This window comes from Mytilus edulis, chromosome 2 (assembly GCF_963676685.1).
Source record: "Mytilus edulis chromosome 2, xbMytEdul2.2, whole genome shotgun sequence".
In the NCBI taxonomy this organism is placed as follows: Eukaryota; Metazoa; Mollusca; class Bivalvia; order Mytilida; family Mytilidae; genus Mytilus; species Mytilus edulis.
Genome location: NC_092345.1, coordinates 61,472,802 through 61,486,937, shown reverse-complemented (window position 1 = coordinate 61,486,937; position 14,136 = coordinate 61,472,802).

Genomic DNA, 14,136 nt, shown 5'->3' with positions numbered 1-14,136 from the left:
GATTACAATTTTGTCAACGGACAACATTTATTTTCATCCGTTAGGCGTCTGTTCGTGCTATCCGGTAAGGTGTGACCGAGGCTTTACGTTCGACAATCTTAGATGAATAAACTAATACATAAATAAAATTGAATTAGGTCGCATTGCTAAAGCTCCAAGACAAAGTAGATGACGTAAGATTAAGTTATAAATAGTTTCCTCTTAATCTTATTTCTAGAGTTCTTTTGAGCATAGCAATTAATCTGACGTTGAGAAATCAATTAAATAAACTGTCATCTTTTAAAAGAATAAAAATGTTTGTAATTTGCTGTAAGAAAATAACCCTAAAAGTATTTCTATTGTCCACTTAATAATTCTGTAAAGTAAGTAAATATTTTGATAATCCTTTAATTGCTTTTACGTAACTAAATAAAATATAAGTCAATCATTTAAATCAATAACGTAAAAAGAGAACAGTTGACCAATAAAAAGTAACTTTAGAAAATTCAAAATCGATGCTAAAATTTCATAGGTGAATAAAATAGTTCCAATCAACACCTGATGTTTGGGTCCGCAAACTCCCAACATCACATATCACAATTCAATGTAGAATGCTATTTGAAATAAATAATTAAATTAAACATCATTGTATTTTATTCACCAGCGCCAGGCCTCGAAAGCATTGATTGTAAGTGTCCGAGATGAGGGACACGCCAGAAGAAGGTATAACCTAGACCCCAAATGAATGAGTATTCCCCAGGGGCCTGGTTTTTGAAAGTATCTTATGACTAAGACATGTCTTATGATGGTCTTAGGACATGTCATAGTCGTAACATATGTTTTCGAAAGTGTCCTAAGTTACGATTTGTCATAACTTTTGTCGTAAACTTAAGACCCCTCGCGACATGACTTATGATGGTCTTATGAATGTCAACTAAAATTGTAATTACTTTTCATTACTTTTTTGCATAATTTCATATTAATTGTAATAAAAATATTTGTTGTGATTCTCGGTTAGCTAAATAGTAAAGATTTTATTACTACGTGAATTAAGATTTGAATCTCCTGCGACATGCAATTTAGAATTCTTTTCTAACTTATAGTTTTGTACAATAGATATACATATTATTTCGTTCCTAGTATATTTAATAGTACTATATATACGTATGTGCACGGGCATTTTGTTAAGCGAGTACTCGATGTACCGAATCTATAAAGTATTCAGAGTTAAATAACACTGCATGTATGATAATACACGAAAGCGAAGTTCAAGATTAAACATATATTACAAACTAAATTTAAACAAATTATCAACTCATATTTCAATTCCTTTTTGTTTATTATAATAAAAAAAATAAAATATTCGTAAATATTAGGAATAGTAATAAATAATATGTTCATCCTTTCATTTTCATTCTTATATTTTATAATTTTTAAACATTATTTAAAATAATAGAAAATAATGTTCACATATGACAGTCATAACAGCATCATAGCTATGAATCTCTTAAGACACCTATGACATATCATATGATAGTCATAAGATGATCATTAAATATGTCCTAATATATATCTTATGACATATCTTACGATACTTTCGAAAACCAGGGGTGGTGTTCTCGAAAGTATCCTAAGATTCGTCCTAAATAATAGATAAGATCGATTTTAGGATGGACTTAGGATGGACTTAGGACACTCTTAAGTTGCGTCTCGAAGCTATCTCAAACGCATCTTATGTTAAGACGTCCTAAACATATCCTATGTGCGAAAGTCTAAATAGTGAAAGTAATCGTTTGATAAAACATTTATTAGAGACGAAACCAATTAATAAAATTGTTTATAAAATTTTGTAATAACATGTATTTAATTAAATGCATAATTTCAAATGTAATAATAAAATACTATCAAATAGAATTTTGATATAAACTGTAAAACAATTTGTTTTGAAATGAGAATATTAAAATCGTAGTGTCATCGTATCGTAAAAACGCGAAGTTCAAAGTTGAAAATCATGCACAATTTCTTTATACGAGTTAATAACCGATGGTGCGTTTTTTTTCACGTTCATATTCACGTAAAAAAATGAGAAAAAAAGCATGCACAAAGTTAGGATGAAGATATGATGGACTTAAGACACCTAATTAGGTGTCCTAAAGTAAGGACGAAAAATGTGATATATCCTCAGTTAAGAGAGCTTCGAGAACACGACTTGGGACAAAGACTTGTCATAAGATGGGCTTAGGACACGTCCTAATCCTAAGATAGTTTGGAGAACACCACACCAGATTCTTAAGAAGATGTTAGAATCCCCAGTTGGAACATTTGAGTTAAAATCTAAAATGAATGAAAGCGAGAAAAGTCCCCAAGGAATGATGTCAGTCCCCAGATATTTAAATATTATTGCCGTTTTGGAGGGAAAGGGGAGACAATCTGACAGAGCAGCGATTCTTTCCCCTTTTCCTGCATTACAATAGCTATAATAGACCAATATCAGTTATAGCTTACATGTATAGTCAGCCTCACGTTGGCATCAACACAGTTGTCATACGGTTTATTGATGAAAATGATAGTCAAAAAGTAACTAAAGGCAAGTATTGTGATAACTAGAATGATATTAAGTTTACGGTAAACATAAATCAGTAAACTTTTTTTTAAAAAACATTTTAAACTATTTTCTTCAGTATCTTGGCTATTTATCTGTAATTTGACATTTTATTGAAAAGCTACACAGTAGGTATAGTGTTCGGTGGGTAATGTGTTTATTCGAGTGAATCGGTTCACTTTTTACGAGTGTAGATATTTTTTTTATTTATATTATACGTGTGATCTGGGGTGGTGTTCTCGAAAGTATCCTAAGATTCGTCCTAAGTCATAGATAAGTTCAATCTTAGGACACTATTAAGTTGTGTCTCGAAGCTATCTCAGACGCTACTACGTCCTAAACATATCGTATGTGCGAAATTTTAAATAATTAAGGTTATTGCTTGATAAAACATTTTTAAAGACGAAACAAATTAATAAAATAATATAATTACATGTATTTAGTTAAATGCATGATTTCAAATGTAATTATAAAATCAAATCAAATATGATTGTGATTTAAACTGGAAAACAATTTGTTTTGAAATGAGAATATTTAATTTGTATCGTAAAACAAGAAGTTCAAAGTTTAAAATCATGCACAATTTTTGTATACGAGTTTTAAATAACCGATGATGCGTTATATTTCATGTTTATCTTCACGTAAAAAAATAAGAAAAAAGCATGCACAAAGTTAGGACGAAAAATGTGATATATCCTAAGTTAAGAGAGATTCGAGAACACGACTTAGAACAAAGACTGTTGACACGTCCTAATCCTAAGATAGCTTCGAGAACACCACCCAGACCAATTTACTGCTATTTTGCGTATATGCTTCTAGTTTTATTCATGCCAGGTAATTTTATTCTAGATACTAAACATGTTTTGAGCATCAACAACGCACAGTTTCCTTTAAAGCTCGTATTTGAGATATTGTACAGGGTCTGTGTTTTTTTTGGGAAGAACACTCGAAATTTCCAAATTTTTAGAAAATTGATTTTAGTTTTTCAATGAAAAAGCGAATACAAAAGATGGTATTCTTGAGCTTTAAAAATATCTTTTTCCTATTTTTTAACTTAATAAGTGTAATTTTGCGAAGGGCAATATTACTTATTCCTAATAAGTACTAGTAACAAAAATACGTTATTACTATAAATAGTATGATGACCAATTCTACCCTCTTCAATCTAATGATAATTTTCAGTTCTGAAAACATTTCTTAACAAGAGATGACTGTAAAACTGTTACGAAGTCGCACAAACGAAGCTGTATAATTCGTCATTCCAATGGAAGATTGACATTGGGCAAAGTCTAGTACAAATTGGTTTTGTTCAGTAAAGTGAAATGTATTAGTGACGCATAAGGACTGACACTGTGTGGCGTTCAAATCTTAGTGAAATAGCGAACAGGAATATGATATGGGCTAAAGGATGGGGATCTCGACTTTTACGTAATATAAGAACATTGGGGTGGGGAAACCCCTCGAGACTGACCCTATATATTATTCAAATGACGATCAGAAATATGCCATTGTATAGTTTAGTGGTGGGGATGCCGAACATTTACAAGATATCAGAACATTTGGGGTTGTTGTAGCCCATGGGGACTGACCCGTTATATCATAAAAATCTTTGGAACATGACAAACAGGATTTATAGAATCAATATAACTTTGACGGTTTAGGTTTTTTTTGTGATATCCGTTTCACGTGGCTCGGTGCATGTACATTCCTTCATTGTGTTATTGTGTTAATATGATAAATGTTATTTACCTATATGCCTTTTTGTGTTTTTGTCGTGACATATATTATATGATTAATATTATGACACGATGTTAACTGCTATACCCCTATTTTTGACATTTTTAGTTTCTTTACCAATTATGTCTGTTTGTTTTGTTCATAAATCGTTGTCAATGTAATGGAATTTTATGCGACTGTCATACAAGTGATAGGTTTAGCTAGTTAGATTTAATCCATCATTTTCTCCAAAAGCAAATGCATATACCAAGTCAAGAATAATTATGATAGTGGGTATCCATTAGTTTGATGTGTTTGCGCTTTTGGTATGGAATTTTGGTTATAGGGACTTTCCGTTTTTAGTTTTCCTCGGAGTTCAGCACTTTTTGTTGTTTTACTCTTTATCAAAACCTTGCAGTATATTTATAAATTACTTGATTCTTTACAGAACTTTCTGCAACAAGAGCAATGGTCTCATAATTATATTTTAAATATAATTTCATTCTATACAATACGTTTTAACGTAGATGGAATGCACGCTACGAAGGAAAAAAGTTTCTTGAACGTATTTGAGTCGCGTCCCAGTCGTTCTATTATGGGGTGTTTGTTACAAACACACCCGCATACGTTTTAGTTAAAGTCGAACGATCTCGAAGCGTATGCAACGTGCCCTAAACGTGTCTCAAACTTATCTGTAGCGCGTTAAACGCTATAAGGTATACACTAGACACACGCTTGAGCTGGATGAATTTTTTAATGCTGCATAAAAATTTCCTCGAGTTGTAGCGTTCACCAAGTATATACCTTAAAAGTTTATATTTCGACGTGCTTAAAACTTATGCAACGCGCGTTTAACGATTGCTTAGCGTTCTTCTGGCGTGAAACTAACGTATACTGACTTTGTCAATTTTCTCTGTACGTTTGATGCACGCTGGTCTATACGCAAATGTGTGACGCCGGCATTAGATTTCTGTTTCATTAAATCAAATGTAAACGGTAATAACTCTCATTTCCAAGATTAAGATTCAGTTTTATAATACGGAAACTCAACACTAAATTACACATCAAAACCTATTTTTTCGGCGTTCCCTATTGTTAATTTTCGTTTTCTCGATGGTGTTATTCCTTTGACACCATCTTACGGTGTTTATATACATCACAACTCGTTCGCTATGCCCGGGTCTGTTGTGACGTTTTGAATTTTAATGATCGTTATCTATCAAGTATTACTAGTAAATTATTAAGCTTATATCAAACAAGATAGAACATCCTTTTTTTACGGAGATGTTGTTTACCGTGCCTGGAAGTTTAAAACGATCCTGGAACAAGGTCGATTCCCGTATCTTGGCATTGTACAATCTGTTAGTTTTTTGTTTGTTTTAACTGTTTTACAATTGTCAATTTGCGTTCTTTTCTAGTTGACTATGCGGTTTGAGTTTTATTCGTTGTTGTAGGTCGTAAGCTGACATATATAGTTGTTAATTTCTGTGTTTTTTGGTCTCTTGTGAAGAATTGTCTCACATGCAACCATACCACATCTTCGTTTTTTTTATTTATATAATTACACAAAAAACGTAAAAATCGTCATATAAGGGCTACATTTTCAATAGAGATCAACTGACGATTTCGGTCCTCCTGTCGTCATTGTAGATCGATTTTTTCTGATCCTTTTTGCTATATAAGTTTTCAACAATTGAATATAGTTTTAAAGAAAATGGATAAAAATGAAGAAACAAATATTTAAATTTGTCATTTAAGGCCAATAATTCCGATAAGAAGTCGTTCAGTTTTGATTCAATTGAACAGTAGGTAGATCTCACACACACATCTACCTCTCAGGTTTTCTCTATTTTAGCGGTATTCAAGATAGGAGAAAAAACTTGCTTGTCTTATTTTTAGCCAACTCGGCCATGTTGGTTGGCAGGCGTGGTCATCTGACACCATTTTAAACAATATTACCCAATGAGTGATGAGTGATACGGTAAATATGTGGTTTAATATTGACTTTTGAAAAACTGATATTCACTTCGGCCGTTGGCCTCAGTGAATATCAGTTTTTCAAAAGTCAATAAAACCACACATTTACCACATCAAAAGTCAGTAATTGTATAATATTATTTCCGATGCAGAGACCCTATATCTAAACTTCAAACGTAATTGCTTTAATTTTAAATGAAATCAGGGATTTAGTCTTTTTGAAAAGTTCACAAATCAGTTTGTCTGAAGCTTTCAAACTGGATTCTACCCTCTTAACATTGAATTATCCACATTTTGAGTTAGAGCCGATAGACTTTTCTATAATTTTGATATCATTTGTCCCAAAAGTAGTTCACTACTCTGTAAAATCAATTAACGTGTTCTGTCTAAAAGAAATAAATGAACTATGAAATAACTGTTCTCGGACCATTTATTGTCCTAGACGTATTTGGTACAAACATTCGGAATTTTCGGTTTATAATGCTCTCTAACAATGTTTTTAATTTGACCTGTATCAGATTATGTTTATTTCAGCACCACTGATTAGTTTTATGCAGAAGGTCTTGCGTACCTAATAATAAGCCTGTTATCTTTGATGATTTTTTAAAAAAAGATATGTAAAGAAATTGTCGAGCTTTTCCTGGTTAATCGTTGTTCTGTTGTGCTAAAGCCTTATTAATATGTTAAAAGTGCAACTTCACTGTGCATATAATTTTTTATAAGATTAGTGTTTTATTTTATCATGGATAAAACTTTTCTGTTTAATTAATTTTGAATGCTGAATAGATTTTGGTTTTTCAAATCTTTTGTTTACGAAGACAATATATAAACAAATTAATATCCGATTTGAAAGGATAAAAAATGCGTTGGAAACAAAACGAACACTAACAAAAAATCACAATTGGTCTATGGTCTAAAAAAAATTCGCATTTCAGCACATTCTAATAATATAAAAATGGAAAATAAAATTTAAAAAAAAATCACAAGAAACAAAAGTTGATTGATCTTCATTGCATTAGACCTTTCAATTCAATTATATGATGCGAATCTTATTGTTCTGACATGCTTAGTAATAACAAAGGTATTAATAAATACGGAGAAAACTGATTAATTGTAAAGCACGAACAATTACAACTGGAGGATCTCAAGAGCCTGTGTCGCTCACCTCTATTTACTGATGCATTGGAAATCATGTAAAATATGGTTAAAACATGATTAATAGTATTATTACAGATGCATTGGAAATCATGTAAAATATGGTTAAAACATGATTAATAGTAAGGGGTCGACTGACCATTTGGGAAGTACAACACTAATTCATGGTCCAATTGCTTTCTATGTTGAATTCCTCCTTTTCAAGCAGGCACCCCTCTTTTGTTTTAAGTTCAAATAAAGTGGCAATCATTGCATTTCAAAGCAACACTGTATGGTGTCTTGTACTGAAAAAATCAACATACCTTTAATGGCATATAAGAAAGAACTGGTTCCCGGAACTTCGGATGTACCAAAACAGGTATTTCAGATCTGACAAACAGACATGATGTACCCTCTTTTTAAAAATTGATGCAGTTATTTAATATTTAAAATTAAAAGTCCAAGAGTGTTCTACAATGATCACCAGTCCATCAGCTTTCATTTGATACCATAAATACCTAAATATTCTACATATTTCGAAAGTTACACTCATGCGTAGGAACTATTTTGTGTTAAATATTTACTACTTTCTGATATGTGCTTTCTGGTCGGGCCTCAATGAGTGGTGTTACACCTATAAGGTTATGTTGACTTATTTGCAAATCTTACTTTGCTGAAAATTATTGCTGTTTACAGTTTATCTCTATCTATATCAATTTTCAAGATAATAACCAAAAACGGCAAAATTCCTTAAAATTACCAATTCAGGGACAGCAACCCAACAATGGATTGTCCGTTTTATTTTAAAATTTCAAGGCAGATAGGTGTTGACCTGATTAACAATTTCACCACGTGTCAGATATGCTCTAAATGCTTTGGTTTCAGAGTTATAATCCAAAAATTGCATTAAACCCTTTTCTTCTATTTTAGGATATCTTGGTTTGTGGGCGGGTCACCGGACACAGTTTTAAAACTAGATACTCTTATTATAATGGCCAAGTATGGTTAAATTTGGCCCAGTAGTTTCCGAGGAGAAGATTTTTGTAAAAGTTAATAGACGACGACGGATGACGACGAAGACTGACGACGGACGCCAAGTGATGAGAAAAGCTCACTTGGCCCTTTGGGTCAGGTGAGCTAAAAATTAAATGAGTTGGTGACAAGGTGTAGATAAAACAAGAAATATACACATCTGATTTTGACAAAATTCAATTCTTACTGATCATTTTGACCAAAAATGCATATCGCATATCCAAATTTCTGGCGACCATAGGAATGACTGCAAGACTAGTTTAAAAAAAACGCAACAACATATGGGTTTCAAATGTGCAAGCATAAATCGAAGGCATTAAATGATTAAATGTTTGAGAATACATAATGGCTTTGAGAACTATTTCGATATTTAAATTTTTGTGACACTTTATTCAATTTCGGAACCATCCATCATAAAAATACTAATTAAGATAGGGAGAAGTACAGGTATGCAGGTAGACGAAGCACCTGCATTTATTAAAAGTGAGTAGCTCGCCCAAATACATTGATGTTTTAAGGAACTTATGAATTTTGCGAACAAATCTAAATTGAGAAATAGATACAAGGATTTATATTTTGTTTTTGCTCCAGACGTGTGATTTGTGTGCAAAAGACTCATCAATGACGCTCGAATCTTTAAAAAGTTATAAAGGCCAAACAAAATACTAAGTTAAAGAGCACTAATAATTGAAAACAAAACTTCGGCAAACATTTCATAGTAAGATGAAAGTAGTCATGTTCAATGTGAAATCAATCATGATAATACATCATTTTGCTGAAATTGGAATATGAAGATGTCGACTTCATAGAAGATTATTCGTAAATATCTATTAAATTTTAATCCTTATAGTTCAAGTATATCATACTAGGATGATTATTTATTGTGATACACTTAAATCAATTGTGAATAATTCAAGATATAGTGTCAACTATTTTTTTTTTCAAATGAATACAATGAACGATGTATTTGAATAGCATGATTGTTCGCACGAAGTACACAAACACTCATGCTTAAAAAAGTGTTGATTAATAGGTGAGCTGGTATGATTATTCCATACTAAGGGCTTATTTCATAAAAAATGATGGACTGTACGGGGTTTAGGTTCATGTGGACCCTTTGGCTAAAATGACGGCATTTTCACCTAAAATGGCTGCATTTGCACTTAAAATGGCTGCATTTCATCTCATAACTTACTCCCAGTACAGACAAATCAGTGTTTCTGGGAGCTGTAAGGCTTAGCATGCCCTATATAAAAAAAATTCAAATATATTTTATGTTTTAGAAAAGTAAAACTCAACAGGATTTGCAGTGCACTTTTTTCATTCCTCCAGAAAGTGCAAAAGAAGTTGCATAGCCATATTAACGCTGTATGTCAAATCCAAGATAGTTGCATCGAACTGACACATACATTTATTTTTATAAAGATAGAAAATATCAACAATTGGAAAGTTTCTGGCTAGGCCCTATACAACGATGTTGGTTATTTTTTTTTTGTCGAAGATAATGCTAAAACTTGGTCACTTCATTCATAGATTTCCTCCAGATACTTTGTTATTTATTCTATTGCCGTTGTCAAGATTAATTGGATTATTTTTTGGAAAGCTAATATATATAAAATAAGAAGTAAAATCCCGAAAAATATCAAACTTCGAGGAAAATTCAAAACGGAAAGTCCATAATCAAATGGAAAAATCAAATGATAAAACACATCAAGCGAATGGACAACAACTCTCATATACCTGACTTGGTACTGGCATTTTCAAATGTAGAAAATGATGGACTGAACCTACCTACTTTTATAGCGCTAAACCTCTCATTTGTGCGACAGTCGCATCAAATTTTATAATATTGATAAATGATGCGTGCACAAAACAAACACACGCAATAGGTAAAAATGTCACAAATAGCGGTAAATAGTCTAATTCGGTAGGTCACATTCGTGACAAGGGAAAGGGATTGTAGTTACGACATAAAGGACATATTCGATATCATCTATATAACAGATATTACATAACGGTCAACCCACTCGTGATGGCGTCCGTGAAATTTACGAAGTGATGATTTCAACTTCACTATTTGGAACTCTTGGTTAAATATTGAAAAAGGTCACAATTGGGTAGCTGATATCATCTCTTCTGTAATGAAGTTTTATTTTCAGCCGATCCTCACAGTCAATTTCGAGATATAAGTAATATCAAATGGCAAAATCAAAAGCTCAAACCCATCAAAAGAAGGGATACCAACTTTCATATTCCTGACTTGATACAAACCTCTCACCTGTATAACAGTCGCATCAAATTTCATTATATTTCATTTTTATAATATTCATTATGCATGAACAAAACAGGTAAAAATATGGATACAGCAATCATCACCGTGTCACAATCTCAATCAGAACAAAAACAAACCAATATTTAACAAAGAAGACATTTTAAGAATATTAAGAATATTCCGGCAGTTTTTTTGCATTGAAAATCATTTTAACTTTTTCACTGTAACACAAGAATAAATATTTTATATGAATGTTATTCCGATAAAAAAGGCATGTGTATATGTTTTGTTCTTTAGTTATTTTCACATTAATAAAACACCTTGAACTGAACCCTAACTTCATTTTTTTGTATTTGAAAAAGAACCATAAATTTTCAATCAAAATGAATGATATTTCTCCATCTATTGGAATTTCTAATCTTTTTAATTATATACCATTGTCGTAGGATAAGTAAGATCATAATACGCGATATTGACATTAGTTTTGAATGGAACAGCATCCATAATTTAGGTTTTGTGTCTAGATTAGGATATGCAATCAAAAGTCAATCAAACACATATGTGGTATGTCGCCCTCATGATTATTTGATGACGACAATTCTTCCAGACCCTTGTGTTGCAGGTTTCCAGTCGTAATTAAACAGGAATCTTTCAGTCATATATATTAATCTGATAGGCTTTCTGTGCCATGGACACTAAAATTCATATGGAGTGGTGTTTTAAAACTTTACAAGTTGCCACGCGAGTCCCATGTTAACTGCATTTAATATATCTGACATCTACTTGAGTAAAACAAAAAGGTATTATAATTCCGCATTTTAGCGTGGCTAACAGGAGCAATATAAGCTATTGTCATATTTTTGCTTACATCAATTGTAATCTCTTTAAAAATGTTTTCCAAAGTCTTCTAAAGTCGAAAACAAACTGATTATTACATGAAAAAAAAAATACACGAAAAAACGACACAACGAATAAGCAACACGAACCCCCTCCAAAACCAGGGGTTTACATATCTTTCACCTCTAGCTACACGCAATGTGTAACTTAAGTTAATACCTATATGGGTTAATTCTTGTTCGGTTAGATTAGAGAAAAAGCAGATCGGCTTGTGGTTGTTAAACTTCTATATATATATTGACAAGATTTGCATGTATTATAAACAATAAATTTTTGGGAAATAAGGGCGACTTGAACCTTGGTCGCAATTCCGAACTTTTTGAAATAGGGAAAATCCGTAGCTCTATGGTCAGCAAATAGTCAAAAATAACATAAGGACATAAGAGCTACGGTTCCGCAGCTAAACTCCACATGCAGTCACTGAAATATTGCTAAAAAGAAATAAAAAATATCACAATTATGAAGCTGGAATAATTTTTGTCATTAAGTTTTTGGAAAAACCGACTTTCATTGTGAATTTCTAAATGTAACAGATGTGAGGCAGTATAACCTGTATCAGTTTTTATTTTAATTTGAAGTTTGATAAGATAAATGCGTTCAACGTAGTCAACAAAATTTGAATTATTCAGTGAGAGAACATTATTCTACATAGCGGAACGTGAAGTTAAAGGATAATGCTAGCTTCTTCTTATTCTTTCTGAGATGCTTCTGTATGACGCCAGCCTCGTATGAATAAGGAACGAGTCGGAAAGAAGGGGACACAGTTGCTTCCCATAAAATGCCGATTGTTTATTGAAAGAAAGATGTCCTCGAAATGTAACAAACATGTTGTCCTTTAAGAAACAAAGTGTCTTGCTAATGCCAATTTCAGATAATATTGTTTTCGAATCAAAGTGATTTCTTACAAAGTATAATACATCACTCCATCACTCCTTAAGACAAGATACTTGTACATACGTTGGCCGTTCTTTTGATTAAACAAAGCGGACCCGAATATTTCCTTTTTTTAAAGTTAAAAATAGGTTTTACTTGTGTAAAGGGTTGAAAAGTTAAATGCATTAATGCTATAACAAGCCGAGACAGACTGTATCTTTGAAACTTTTTATTTTCACATCTGATATGTACATTTGATAGGTACACGAAAAAAGTAAAATCACTCCGAGGAAAATTCAAAACGGAAAGTCCCTAATTAAATGGCAAAATCAAATAATAAAACACATATGGACGAATGGACCACAACTGTCATATTCCTGACTTGGTACAGGCATTTTTTTTATGTAGAAAATGGTGGATTGAACCTGGTTATATAGCTCTAAATCTCTCACTTGTATGACAGTCGCATCAAATTCAATTATATTCATATCGATGCGTGAATAAATCAGATATAATAGGTTATATTATCAAAATAAGGGTACAGCAATCATCACCGTGTCACAATCTCAATCAGAACTAAAACAAACAAATATTTAAACATGAGACTCTAAAGAACCTGTGTTGCTCACCTGTATTAACTGATGCTTTGGAGATCATGTAAAATAAGGTTAAAATCATAATTTATAGTATAAGATATCATTAGATGCTATAAAAATATCTAAGATAATAGCAACAAACTTCAAAACTTCCATAAAATTATTTACTCACAGGCAGCAACCCAACAACTGGTTGTCGGATTTGTCTGAAAATTTCATGGCAGAGATATATATAAATCTGATGAGCATTTTTGTCACCAGTCAGATTTGCTGTAAATGCTTCAGTTTCAGAGATATACACCAAAAACTGCATTTTACCATATGTACTATTTTAAGCCATGTCTGCCATCTTGGTTGGCGGGTAGGGTCATCGGACACATTTTTAAATTAGATACTCTTATGATGATTGTGGACAAGTTTGGTTATATTTTATCTTAGAAGTTCAGAGGAGATGATTTTTGTAAAAGATTACTAAAAGGTGTAGGTCCGGTAAGGGCCGATTTTGGCCTCAAATTTCAGGTTCATCTAACAAAAGATTTTGAACACTTTTGAAACACTTAAGTGTCTATTTCAGTTATTTCAATTAATTTATGTGAAAGATTTTAACCGATTTAGTCATTAAAAACGCTCCGATTTAAGTTAAATATGAAAAATTTATCAAATATGCCAAAAAATATCACTTTTCAGATGGTTTTTGTCAAAAATGAAAGTGGCCGCATCCCTGTTCATCTCAACCTTTATTTATGTTATGTATAATCATCAAATACAACTTAGATTTCAATATTAAGAATGCGGTCACTTTTATTTAAGACGGAAACCGTGTAAAACTTAAAATTAAAATGCTACAATTGTGAAGATTTCAGATATTTAACATGATTTAGTGATGTTAGTACCCGATATATGTGCATTGTATTGCCCAAAACAGCCTATATTTATGTAGCAGAAGCATTCTACTTTCCAATGAATAACTAAAAGTTTACGTGTTAACAATTTTTGTAAAACTGCTATATTTTGGGGCAAAGAGGGGTCTTACTGGACCTACTCCTTTAAGAAAAATT